Source organism: Akebia trifoliata, chromosome 1 (genome assembly GCF_017979445.1).
Source record: "Akebia trifoliata isolate Shusen 1 chromosome 1, ASM1797944v1, whole genome shotgun sequence".
Lineage (NCBI taxonomy): Eukaryota > Viridiplantae > Streptophyta > Magnoliopsida > Ranunculales > Lardizabalaceae > Akebia > Akebia trifoliata.
Window position 1 is genome coordinate 13,567,314 of NC_141375.1, and position 6,601 is coordinate 13,573,914.

Consider the following 6,601-nt stretch of genomic DNA (forward strand, 5'->3'; position numbering starts at 1 on the left):
AATGAGACTATCCCCAATCAAATCGCCAATGTGGTCGATATCGCGCATAATAGAGAGGAATGTGGTGGAAACTGAATAATCGTCCTCTAAGAAGAAACAGCTGTCGATGAGGAGGAGAAAACAGATCCGAAAGATGATGTCAAAATCACGATCACCGAAGCGGGCCGATCTCTCTCTATAGGTAGGCAGAGCTCCATCCTCTCCCTCAATCAACAGCAGACCCATCAAGACCTCCGTACTGATGCGCCCCTGCTTCCCTACCATGGAGGCAGGGACTCTAGTGATGCCTAATAACTCGCCCACCTCCTGGATAGATAGCAGAGTCAAAGGTAGAGGCTCTCCATCCATCGCGATACCCGTAATCGCCACGAAATCTGAAGGCCGGATGCCTATCTCTACCTCAGGCATATGAAAAGAATGAGTCGCCGGAAACCACCTCTCCACCATGGCCAAAAACAAGGGTCGATCCGCCTTGAAAGACGGTATCTGAAAGAAAGCGCCAAAGCCCACAGTGGCGAACTGCGTCCGAATATCATCCGAGAATAGGGCGGCAGTAGAAAGAAAAGCACTCTACCTACCCCTGAAGCTGGCCGAAGGATAGGGGGTAGGAATGTCCAAACGAACTAACATGGAGACATGCCTCCCTAATCCACGGAGAAGAGAGGTATCTGGTACTCTCTCACTCTCCTCTGCAGGGATCTAAACCCTGGGAACCTCTCTGCCGACTCTACCGGCACCTACGGCCCTATCCGCCCGACCTCGGCTACCGCATCGACCTCTACCACCACTACCGCTTGGCAGATCCTCAGCTGGACCACTGTGAGAAGAACTGGCCTCATCTTCCCTGTTGCCGGACGAAGAACCAGCTACCGACGCTGAATCGGGCCTACGTGAAAGCTGTCTCGGCCAGCCATACTCTGTGGCCACACCGGACCCCAAGGCAAAGCGAGCCCGAGTCAGGGGCCTCGCCTCCTCCTCCTCATCGGATGACTGATGTACTACTCGGCTCCTCCGCTCTCTACCCATCTACAAGTCACCATGTGATCAATCAACAACGCAAAAATCACATATCTCGATGAAACTGCCTAGGTTAAACCTAACCAAACCGAGTCAAACCAACTTAAACCCAGTCAGTCAGTATCCTACCTAGCTAACCCATCAAACCTAGCCAACCTAAGCCAAAACTAGCCTAATTGAGTCAAACCAACCCAACTTAGTCAACCAAAAAGTCAACTCAGTCAAACCCATCCGCCTAAGTCAAAACCCAAGGACAATCCAGTCAAAACCTAGTCTACTCAGTCAACCCAGTTAAACCCAGTCAAATCTGAGTCAAACCAACCCAGTCAAATCGGAATCATACCCGGGTGATCTGGCCAATCCCAGTTAAAGTCTAACCAAACCCAATGGATTCGATCGATCCCAATCGATTCAAGTCAAAACTCAGTCAACTCAAGTCAAAACTCGGTCAACCCCGGTCAAAGCCCAGTCAAACCTACCCAACCAAAGTCAAACCTGGGACGACTCAACCTGAAATCCAGTCAACTCAGTCAAGCCTATCCAAGCTAAGTCAAGCCTAACCCCCCTCAGTCAAACACAGTCAAAACCTAGCCCAACCAACTCGCTCAATCCAGTCAACCGAAGCTAACCTACCTTGAGTCAATCCAGTCAACTCAATCAGCCCAGTCCACCCATTAAATCTAGTCAAACCCAGTTCAAACCTACTCAAAACCCTCTTGTCCAACCAAGCCTACAACCGTGACAAGCCGATCAATCATTCAAAAGAGAGGAAATATGCAGATATCCGAAACAAGTCGAAACATCCATAATCAAGCAGGCAAAGAGATCAAACGCGAAGAGCAGGATAAACAAACAGTTATGACCAAAACGCGTGCTAAAAAGGTGCGTCTAAGACCCTTCACAAACAGTCCAACCCAGTCCCAATAGGCCTAAAATAGTCTCGTGACTACATCCGACCTTCCTCATTTCAGTCCCAAAGTCGGTCTCTAAACCACTTCCCAAACAATAAACCCCAAAATAACCTTAGCCACTTCAAGGATCGTTCCTCAAACCCAACCCAAACACCTACTCCAAATAACCTCTAGGAACAGTGCCAAACCATCCTTAAAGCCAATCCCATCCTCACTCTAGACAAACCTTAAACCAACCCTCAAACTCTAGACAAACCTAAACCATCGCACTCTTCGCCCCAAACAATCCCATTTGTAACCCGACGATCCAGCCACAACCATCACTTCATCAACTCGCTTCTAAAAACACCCAGTCCTTTTCACAGACCCATACATCCCAACCTGGCTAAATAAACTATGAACCGAACGTACCAAACCCGACGACCACCCAAGAATCGATTGCCAATCCAAGTCACCCAAATGGTCCAGCCTCATCAAAACTCTCATCAAAACAGTACCAAACCGCGAATATCTTATTAACAACCCGAAAAACCACCCCTCCTACCACCCAAAACCGCACTGTTCCCCGTCATCCTGGGAAATTCTCATCCATCACCACTCTCAGTAAATCCCATCATGGCAGTTTGCCTCACGAATCAAAAGCCACCAATCATACCCACAATCGTCTCCATACACCACAATCAAGTTTCCAAACATCCTGGGAAGCTTCTCACCCAACACCAACAGTAACCCATACGTTCATGAAAAAGCATAAAAGATTGACAGAATAATTGATATCACATGCAAATAAAAAGGAAGGAAATATCACATATAAAACAGGCAAAAGCGAAAATCAAAGGGGAAACATAAAGTAGAGGCATTGTTCGCACATGAAGTGGGCAAGGAAGATAAAAGAGAGAGCTTAACCAAAGACTTACCTCGACACAAGACCGTAGTCGAACTCGTCCGCACTCCAAATCCTCCCACAAGCGTTCAAAGACGATACACACTCCCACTTACGCTCACAACCAGTTCGCAAAAGGTCCAAACAATGAAAATAAAGAAAAAGTGAAGAGAAGAGAAGGGAAGAGAAGTTAATAAGAAAATGAAGAGGTGAGAGGAGAATCGTCAAAAGGCGCCTAAGAGGGAGAAAAACCGGAAGAAAACGAAGAGGAAATTGAAAATGGAAGGGCTCGCAGGCTTTAACTGTTTAAAATTCATACTGGTCCGTGCTACCAGCACGGACAAAGCAAAGGGTGTACTATCCGTATCACTATCACGGATATGGATGATTTTATTGGAACCGTTCCCAGAACACGGATAAAATGGAATAGAGAACCATCCGTTCCTCAAACACGGATGAAGGCAAATAAAAAACTATCCGTGCCTCGAGCACGGATCAGTCAAAATCAAAAATCGAGTCAAAAACCAAATAAAAATCAATAAATCATAAATCATAAATAAAACAAAAAAAAAAAACCAAAAAATTGAAAAAATCAGAAAATTTTCAAAATCCTTTCAAGTTATACTTAATTTCGATTTGTTAAAACACGACCGAGAAATACCCAAATTTCAAAATCACCAAATCTTCATCAAATCCGAGGTCTCACACGAGCTCTGTGCCATCGAGACCAAATAATCAATAAGGTAACTCTGTCAGACCCCGCACTTGAGTAACCATTTTTCTACAAAAGTCATCAATTCAGTCGACAATTCGAAGTCGTGTTTTGCAGAGTTTCGTCGGGCCCGTACAAATAGGGGTTTAGTCTATTCTTTGCACGCAATTCCTGCAAAGAAGGGCAGCTGTAGACACCCCGATTTGAATAGGCCCTCACTTGAAAGGGCCCAAAAATAACTTCTTTCAATGGATTTGGCCAATGGGCCTCGAAGGCCCGAAACATTGAAATCATCAATTTGTGCCAAAATCAAGGCCTCTAGCACCTCTCAATGAGTTAGTAGGTCCACTAAAAGGATTCGGCACACTCCTATCTACCCCGCTCCATGCAAAAGACCGATTTTCCAACAAAAAAAGGCCAACGGGCCTCTAAGGCCCAAAACGCTAAAAACAATATTTCGGATTGAACTGAGACCTCCCAATGGTCTAGGGGCCCACAGGAAGGGGTGAAACCCATCCCACATGTGTCCAACATCACCGTTCCACGCTCACATCCAAAAAAATCGATAAATTCCCCCAACGGGCCCAAAAGGTCCAAATTGCCAAACACGTGGCATTCTTAATCAAATCAATAACCTCAAGAAAAATACAAAAAAATTGAAAAAATTAAAAAAGTGAGACTTGGAAAACCTACCCTTCATCTATCATCCACCACTTCACCTCGAAATTCGCAAAGGCCCTAAGCGAACCTAAGACCCACAAGGCCTCAACCCCTTCCTAAACCCATCACCATTCACCCAAAAGTTAACCTCGTACCCTAAAACCTATCCACCCTCAAAATTCAACCCAAAACAAGCCTTACCCAACCTAAAATAATCTACAAACCAAAGCCCAACACCAAAAGCCCACAAATATCATTCTATCCATATCCAATTACCTAACCCACAACCCTAATCCATCAACTACTACCCACATCAACCAATCACAATCCTCATACCAAAAGATGACACATGTCATCACCACCCTTCACCTCCCTCATCTAATCACCTACCTCCATCACCATTCTCTAAAAATCAAACACATCGCCTTCCCTCCAAAAATCAACTCAACCCATACCCTACCCTAACCTAACCTATCCTCATCCTCTAACATCATCAACCACCCACATCACCACCCATATCTCTACCTATCATCTTCCTTAAAACACTCCAACAAAATCAACTCAACCCATACTTCATTCATCATCAATCAACTAACCCATTTCTCTCTCTCTAATCAAACAACCCCCATCAACCAATCAACCAATCTCATCACCTCATCCTTTCATCATGATTGCCACATGGCATCATCTCCTCCCTCCTCCTAAAAACCAATTTAACAACTCCTTGCACAACCCATTCTCCTAAATCTACACACCTCACCTCATCAACCAACCTAACACTCATGCTCTAAACAACCCTCTTACACCCCCACTCCTCCCATCAACCATCACTCATCTCATCCCACCAAACATTCTACCCAAATGGATTTGGGTAAGATCCAAACCATTTGGGTTAGAACACAACCCATTTCATTCTTTACAAAATTACCCCTAAATTCACTCCAAATTTCATACCCTCATCTTCTAAAAACCATGCCATTCTCTATCCTCTCAACTCTTCACCCCATTATACCCCCAAACCCCCTCCAAAACATCTATAAATACCTCCCCTCTCATCCCAAAAATGGTTACCAAGTCTCACATGAAAAAATATTTTTCATATTACACTAAGGATTTGAGAAGCATAAAAGAAGAAGGAAGGAAAGAAAATGAGGAAGAACTCGAAAGCTATAAGGTGGGTTCAAAACACCCCCCCTTTCTCTCTAACCTTCTTTTCCTCCCTCTTCTATCTTCCCCCTCCCATTCATTTTATTTTAAAGTTTAGGATGGTTGGACCCTAAGGCACATGATCTATTAGGATCATCTCTTTCAATGAGATGACCCTACGATCAAGCCGAAAGCAACCCCTATCTAGGGTACAAATGCACTCATGTGGCATTCTACTTTTATTTTTATTTTTAAAACAAAATGGCCGAGTTCTTTGAGGTTACCGTCATTCGACGGGGAGAAAGGGGTGCCTAACACCTTCCCCTTTCTCCAATCGAGCCGCTTACCCGAATCTCAAGGTTCGACTACCCTTATCCATCGTGAGTCACTAAAGATGCCAAAAATGTCATTTCTTGGAAAATGTCCCTCGGGTGACCATTCACACCCACTTCCAACTTGAATGGTGGCGACTCCAATATTTAGTAGTTGTGGCCGTCCTAACGACGAAAACCACATAGCTACAAAAAGAAAAAAGTCTCAAAAGTTTGTTAATATATAACTTCAAGGAACCAAAGACAAGCCTCTCTTTGGTTCCTTGAAGAAAGTTTAAACAGCCACATACATAGTTCTTAAAAAAGATCAGTAATAAAACAACAAATGAGACCAATACCTAGCCTTTTTACCTCTAATGGCCCTTGTCCTAACCATTACTATCCCATTGTATCTCTTCTGCAAATTTCTTGAGAACAAATCCTCTTCTTGAGCATTATTTATCATTTCCATGTCTTATCAAACTTTGTTGCCCCTACACTACCCCCTGCTACTATCTGAACTTGAGATCCCACCAATGGTGAAAAGGAACTACACCCACTTTTGTTCATTTGGTTATGAGTAGATAATACTTATATCACTGCAATATAAAGTAAGCATTCTGATATTGCCTTCATTTACAGGAATCTACTCAAGTTTTCTCGTTAACAACAAATCAGCCTACACATTTCTTTAACCATAGAAGAGAGGAGAAGAAAAATATTTAAAACTCTAATATATTTGTTGTAGATACACCAGCTCAATTAATAATCTCTACACACAAGAAACAACTAGAGGGATGCTAACAATTTTGTAGTTATAAACATTAGATTAATACTTACATTTTCTTCTACTTTTTTGCTATACCCTTTCTACCGGTTGTATGTGGAGTTTTATTTTTCTTACAAAACTCTTCCATTTTCTCATACTTTTCTTGGTTAGCCAATGTCGATTTCAAATCGA